We start from the raw sequence: 7,724 nt of genomic DNA, 5'->3' as shown, positions 1-7,724 counted from the left end.
TGAAAACGGGTTCCGATTTCGCTTTAGCGTTTTGCTTCAGTTTTTGAAGCAAAAGCTTCATGAAAAGCTTGATTGAAAACGGGCCTTCAGAAAAAGGGACCCGGCATTGACCCTTGCAATATTTCTGTTGCATTTTAGCTGTCATATTGAAGTATAGCGGATATCATGTTCAACCCCAAAAGCTGACCATAAAGACCTTTTGAAGGATATATTAGTCAATAAGGACTTTTATTTGTATACAGTAGATTGCAAAAATGGTCAACTTAATTTATATATGGAATAAATATCGGTCGATATCTTAATAAAGGCGTATTCCGTGGCATCTCAGAAAAAAATAATCTTTTATACGTAGCATCATAAGTTTAAAAGTGATATGTTCCATAAGTGTGACACTACCTATACTTCGTAATGCTACTGAGAGGCTTACAGCTCGAGCTAGTTCGAGAACGACGGAAGCGAGAATTGAAGTCCTACACTCGGTGGTTAATTTTGCGGGACTTCCATCTTCTTATTTAGTCTGCATTACTAAGCCTTCACTAGGCGTCGCTTTACCTCGAATCTATGACCTACGTCACTTCATCACAAGCTCCAGTTTGTAACCAGAATTTACAAACTTTTGGAATGAACATATGTTATGAACTTATGGTGGGATGGAAACGGAAACTTCAGTCAGAATTGGAATTAATTCTGAAAGTGAAGAATGGATGGTGCCGGCCCAGCTGGCGCCCATCGATTCCTCCGCACCCCTGCAGAGATGAGAAAGCTATCTTGGTCTCGTTTTCACAATGTTCCACCACCACCATCCCCCTGACACCATCTTCCCGCCCCGGAACCTTTCTCTGAATTATGATTATCCGCATGAAACATTTCTCAGCGCCCTACTAGGTCCATTTCTACATCAATCAACGAATGTTACAATCTCCGAAATACTAAATTTGAAATGGAAAAATACAATCAGGCATAAAATGTCTCGCAACTTGGAAAACTTCGAACCGAACACAGGATTTGGCCATTTCTTTAAGTTGGACCAGAAGTTAGATGAGAGTAGAAGTACTGAGCTAACCAAATTCTTCACTTGGCAAAAGTGAATATTCTTGATAACACACCAACGGTTGGCCCTCTGGTGTAGCGGTTTCTGAGTTTTCCCTCCAAAACGTGAGACGCTCTCGGGTGGTAGACGGCCGAACTAGATTCAAGGAGCCGCGTCCGTGTTCCGCGGCTTTAGGATGAGGGGAAGGGGGTAGGAAAGTTTTTGGAACTCGACCAATTTTTTTCTCTCTAGTGTAGGCGCGTGGGATGCGGCGAATAAAATCCTCAAATTTGTTCACTAGTGCCAGGATCTACTACCAATGCTAGAGCTCTTCACTTCTAGTCTCATCTTACTTCTGGTTAGACTAGCTATTTTAAAGATCTTCCATTAACTTTACGTAACTTCCCTGTATTTTTGTAAAAAGTTACAGGGAATAATGTTGCTATTTGAGCCGAGAAAGCCTCAATGTGTCCAGACTGTTACGGGAAGCACCTGTTACTCGCGTAAATTTCTTTAAATATTCTATCCCATATAGGCCTAATATAATTGATTCCCACAATTACACTCACACCGCGCCGCTATAATGGATTTGTACTTCTACTTGTAAAAATTCATCGCCACCCCGTCATCATAGGAACAGGCAAATGATTGCCGAGAGCCAAACGAATTTCATTAAAGTGGGATGAAGATGGCATCATTAGGGAACCTAACTTGATGAAACCATATTGGTTTCTAGATCGTCGACGAGGGTACCGACACTTTCACAAACCACTTACTTGTCAATGCTCGGGTGAATTCAGAAAGTGAATTGTTCCAGTCTATGTTGACACTGAACACTAACTTTTGAAATATTTGCGTGATTCCAATCCACCTTATTCCCTATCGCCACCGGAAGTTTGGCTTATCTCGGGATTCGTGGAGGTTAGTAACGAGAAGAAACTCGTCTGTCGTCTGCTACGAAGGCCAAAAATATGTACTGCAGCAGACGACAGACCAATTTCTTCCCGTTACTCCCCTCCACGAATCCCGAGATAAGCCTAACTTCCGGTGGCGATAGGGAATAAGGTGGATTTCAATGAAACGATCCTTATTCAAGTGTCGGTCCCCTTGTCTGTCATAAACTTGGAAGATAAAACAGATGTCCGTCGGATGGTCATTCTCTCGCTTTATACGTAATCGACATTCGCTTCCGTTTTAATGGATTTTCCCGCAATGTCCGAACCGAGCACTCTTCGATTCAAATTAATCATTAAACTCCAATTTACCGAATAATCAAATTTAGGCATTAAATAATATCGCAAAGTAAGTTCTAATATTGAATTGCGTTAAGTGCCTTCGTTTTCAGTGACATTGTTTTGATACGATGTTGCTAGCTGTTCTTTCAGGCAAGAAGCGTGTAGTAGCGTAAGTTGATAAGTGCTATGACACTACCTATACAAGTTCGTAATGTTAGCGACTTACAGCTCGAGCTAGTTCGAGAACGACGGAAGCGAGAATTGAACTCGGTGGTTAGTTTTGCAGGTCTTTCATTTTGCTATTTAGTCTGCATTACTAAGCCTTTGACAGCGCCTCAACAGGCGTCGCTTTACCTCGAATCTATGACCTACGTCACTTCATGACAAGCTCCAGTTTGTAACCAGTGACAAACTTATGGAACATATCTCATGAACTAATGATAAAATCTATGTAGGTGAAACTTGGTTGTTCACGAGATCTCAGAACTGTTTACAGTGTAGCAGTTAGAAAGCGAACTAGGCAAATTTTTACAGGTTAGTGTTTTAGTTAGGATATTCTAGACCCCGTTACAATTTAGTTCAAGATGTGCCCTTTGTTAAACATAGTTTTATTGAATTAGTTAAGTTTTTAATGAGTCCAGATTTTAAAATATTTCATATGGGTCTCCGAAACATACAGTCTCCATTATCGTACTTACGATCTTACTTAATTTTCAAGAGTGTGCTTTAATAATAATAAAGAAATAATCTGGTTTAAATGCTTTTGTGGCACGAGGTCCTTGCGTACGAAAAAGTGATACGCTTACCATTAGCGCGTGAAAACGCCTGCAAAAAAAGCTCTATGGAATATTAATTGCTCCCTTCGCGACATCTAGGTCATCCGCTCCGTGGGGCCATCTGGATTTTCCCTACCCCCCCACCACCATCTCCCTCCCACTTGGAAATATCAAACAAGGAGGCTATAACCCTTTCTATCAAGCAATTAAATCGTAATGCGAAATGTGATTCAACAAATTAAAGGATTGTTTTTCGGTGTCGATCTTGTCACTGGGAATCTTTAGGCGGCAATAGACCCAATCAACAAATAAACAAGTTGGCACGGTCTAGGGATAGGATATCTAAGGCATAGGATCACGTGACCAACGAAGTTGACTGTAGTACCATCTGTCGTTGAGCGACGAAAATATAACTCTTATTTTTCTCATTGGATTAGAGTCTGACTCTTGGGGTAAAACCGGTTCTGCGCATGGCAAAATAAAGCCACTCGGGTTATCCCATCCTCGCCTCAAAACCCGTGAACGAGATCTGTGCCGTTAAAAAAATTCAAAAGGTTTGTTGGTTGGGTCTAGAGCTTCCATACCAATATCTCATTGAAGGTAAGGGGAAGATCTTAAAACTTTGTCAAACCGCACACTCCTCCTTCCTAGTGTTTCATTGGCTATTCAATAACTAAGCCTTTGCATACGGATTCTGATGGCCGGAAAAACTCGAGTGATGTTGACTTTAGAGTTCGGCGTGCGAAGGTCAGGGAGTCGCAACCAACGGAGGTCGATGCCACGTGATTTCTAAGTCAAAATACATTGGGTGTGACGTCAGGAGTCACTGTTTTTATACCACCTCCCCTTTAGTTCAAACAGAAAGGCCCAGAAAATTGCAAGTTTAAGATTCCAAGTAGATGACCTCTATACTTAAGCTTAGACCAAAGTATCGTAACAATGTTAAAAACGACATTGAATGAAATCTCCGCCACGTTACGTAATTGTTATGAGCCAAGAGGTGTCATATTTATCGCCATTACGGTCATAACTAGGCTATAATGATAGCTTTGTCTGACTGTTTGAAGTTACTTCGTCCAAGGGCGGGTGATCGCGCTGGCTAAATTGAGAGTGCTCTGGCCACGGGGTAGAAGGCTTCTTGAACTGTAAGCCTTGCAGGCTTGTAATTGAATTTGGCCCGAGAGTGTATAGGGATCGGGGTTGGTGGACACGCCTGCCTTCCTTCCCACTAACACGATACTTAACGCGCGCCCCTCCCCCAACTTTATCAATAATTATTGTCCAACCGAATCCCCGACCCCATATCCTTAATCCACTTTAAATAATTTCACTTTAGTTAATTTGAAAATGTTCAAATCCAAATTCGACTTGCATCTCTTAGATACAGTTGCTTTTTGCGTTACATCTTTTAAATGGTTTGAGAATGAACAGTGAGGAACACTTTGAACAATTTAAACTTAAATGCAATATCGTAATACCATGCATGGGGCGCTAAAATGTTTCACTACAATGACAGGTGATCTTTAAACTTGGCTGACAATTTATCACTTTCTTCTTTAGTGTCCGTTGCTTTTAGCACTATTAAAGAACTTTTTATTTCGGTTTTTATCGTGTAAAATGCGTGGTCACTTTCCATAAAGGCGAGTGGCACGCGGCGGGCGGACGGGCAGCTGCGAAGGCGTGTGACCGATAAGGCATTCGTCTCATTCTCTACGCGCAGAATGGATTTTTCAAAAAATTAGCATTTTCGCCCTCGCTTCACGCCCCCTCCCCTGCCCACCCCATCCGCCTCGACCTCTTTTAATATAGAAGGGTCAAAACAGAGAGGTCAGACGCTTGCCTTCAGCTCAATATGTTAGAAAACGGGATAATGAATTCGAAACTACACGGAGATTAGAAACCGCTAAAACGAACTTATTTTTTTGCGACAATTGCTGCAGTCCCTTGTGAGAATGACCGTTTCGTACTCTAGGCCAGATAACCTTTTTCTGTTTTACAATAGCCCAGAACGTTACAAGCTATGTAGTATCCGAAGTCTTAGCCTAGTCTGTTTTGTTATAGTTAAAGCCCAGGACGTTATTAGTAAGCCAATATAATATCAGGATGATAAGTTCTGCTATAGCCCAGAATATGACTAGTTAGCAATCGTCTCCACCAAAGACCAAAATTTTCACCGGTTCGGTTTTACTATAACCCAGAAAGCTATTATCCTTGTTAGCAATTGTTTCTAGCTTACGACCAAAACCATTTCTGTTTTGCAGGGACGCCCGCATATGAGCGGTTTAATTACACCCTTGTTTTTAGAACCGCGGTTGCTATTTCATGTTGCACCCGTTTTGCTACAGCCCAGATCGTTTCTAGCTAGCAACACAAAGATTAGCATAGTACTTTTCTTGAGCGGAGAAATTTCGTCAAATGTCCGACGCCATTCTTAAAGGAGTTTGGCTTTAAGAATTTATTTCGTTGGATGAAATAGATGCGTCCGTCGTGCGTAGCCTTTCTAAAGGTCAATCCTAACTCTTCGGCCCTCTAACGACCAGCCACCCAAACATTATATTAAAGTTCTGGCGCTGGAATGTTCCCTTCAAACTTTTATTATTAAATCCTCAAAGAGCTAAACTAACGCCAATGAATGCTGTTTTGGAATAAGAGATGAGATTTCCACAATCAAATGTGCCGATGCCCATTGTTGAGCATTTCATATCATAACCCTTTCAAAACTCACGAATGAACCAATCATATTAAGAAAATGAATATTATCAAGTAAAATATTACTGCACGCCACGTGGTGCTTCATTAAGTCTGTCATTGGCTCTCAACCACAACTGACTCTACTAGTCTAGTCTTCGAGGGTGACGAAGGCCTATGTTACTTCTCCCAAAGCGTTTGTGCTATGCATTGGAGGAACTAAATGTGTACTGGCAACACCTTTTGATACGAGATCATTTTAATTCTATTCAGTCAAACATCGCGACAAAAACTAGGACACAAACACACCAAGGTTTAACCAATTACATATCGCCAGCAGAAAGCAAAATCTATCACATACTTCGTTGCTTTACTGTCTGAATGGTTCGAAGTTACAACCAACATACACCGAGGCTTAAGTCAATACATGGCTTAACACCAACCCTCGTGACCTTGACCCGCAACGCTGTAATCGCGGAACACGAAACCCCGTACTTTTAATGAGTATTAAAGGCGAAAAGAAGCTGATAAAATATGAATTGAAACATGTACAATAGAGGTTTGCTTGTTTTGGCTTTTTGCGCGGGACGAGCGATGCTGGGAAAGGCAGCGACTCGTATCGATTAATGCTCGCTCCTTTAGCCTTGGCTTAAAGGTTAAAAAGCTCTCGTTCTCGGCCGAGTACGCTCTACTTGGTCCGGCCGGGGAAATAAAGCTCTTCCCTCCCCGAGTCCCCGGTCCCTGAACAAATCGATATCCCGACGTTCGTACAATTAACGCTCAAAACTCATCGTAAAGAATTGGATAGAGCTTACCTTTGGAATGACGGTTACTACTATGTTAGAACATTTGAAAATGTTGCATTATGAGCCTCCAAGACACCGCGATGCCAAACAGTAATTATCGAGGGTTAGGGTTATGTCTCGAAGTAAAACGTTGATCCCGTAACACGGTTCCGTTATCATTTATGGTCCGTTTAGTGAACACCAAGTTGAAAATGAAGTATTTTCAATTGTTGACTTGAAAAACAATGTTAAGGTTAAGTTTCTCATGGGTTGCCAAAAATGTTCGGGGTTTGACGTTGCGTTCTGGCGCGATCTAACATTAAGTATTACGAGAGACATCGAAAGGGAAATGAAAAGCTATCTGAGAATCCCTAGATATCGGCAAAATTCCTGATTGTTTCCCAGGACCGGCCGCCCACAGAGACATCTATTAGGTTCGGTTGCGTCATGAAGGAAATTCGGAACCAATACGGTCGATAAGAGTTTTACGTAGAGAGGAAGCGTTCTTTAACTTACCAAATAGTACAAACCAGTACTTGGTGAGAATTGTTTGTGGAATGCGGAAAATAATCTGCATGTGTCCACGAATGATAGTACTAAATATTGAAGCTTGTTTATTGTTAAATGCGAGGGCGCTGATAACTACTACTACAGATGCTTAAGCGCAACCTAGTCATGTCAATAATCAGGTAAGATGGAGTGGTAGTGATGACGGGCGACCTGCGGCATGAACCGTAACTCTCCCACTGTACCTGGCGCACGCCCCTGCCCTTGGGTAGGCGATTGTTAAGTGCTGCCGCGTAGTGCCATAGTACTTGTATCAGAACTAGCATCAATTTCTAAGACAGAGGGGGCGTCTTTTACGATTTCGTACTGTACAACCCTATCTAAACGTTGAGGATGCTGGGAGAACTTCGGTGCCGGTCCCTTGATGGGGTACAGAGTCAATGTTATACGTATGGGGGTTACCACTCCATCACTCTCCCCTTCAAGGATAAATGGCGTCTCTGTCTTAACGTTCATCATCGCTTTTTTGGCCAAGTTGTGAATCCATTATTATCAAGAAGTGATATCTAGTTTATCAGGTAGAAGGGCTAAATTCGCCACATTTCTAGCTTTATCTCGATCCAGTCCAAACGTAGGTCCGCCTCGAAATTACAATCAGCAGCATCTCATTGGTCCTTGAAAACTCACGTCAGCGCGACGCGAA

Source organism: Phalangium opilio, unplaced genomic scaffold, assembly GCF_054372755.1.
Source record: "Phalangium opilio isolate 3A_F unplaced genomic scaffold, DU_Popi_V2 ptg000089l_1, whole genome shotgun sequence".
In the NCBI taxonomy this organism is placed as follows: Eukaryota; Metazoa; Arthropoda; class Arachnida; order Opiliones; family Phalangiidae; genus Phalangium; species Phalangium opilio.
This window is presented reverse-complemented; position numbering follows the sequence as displayed.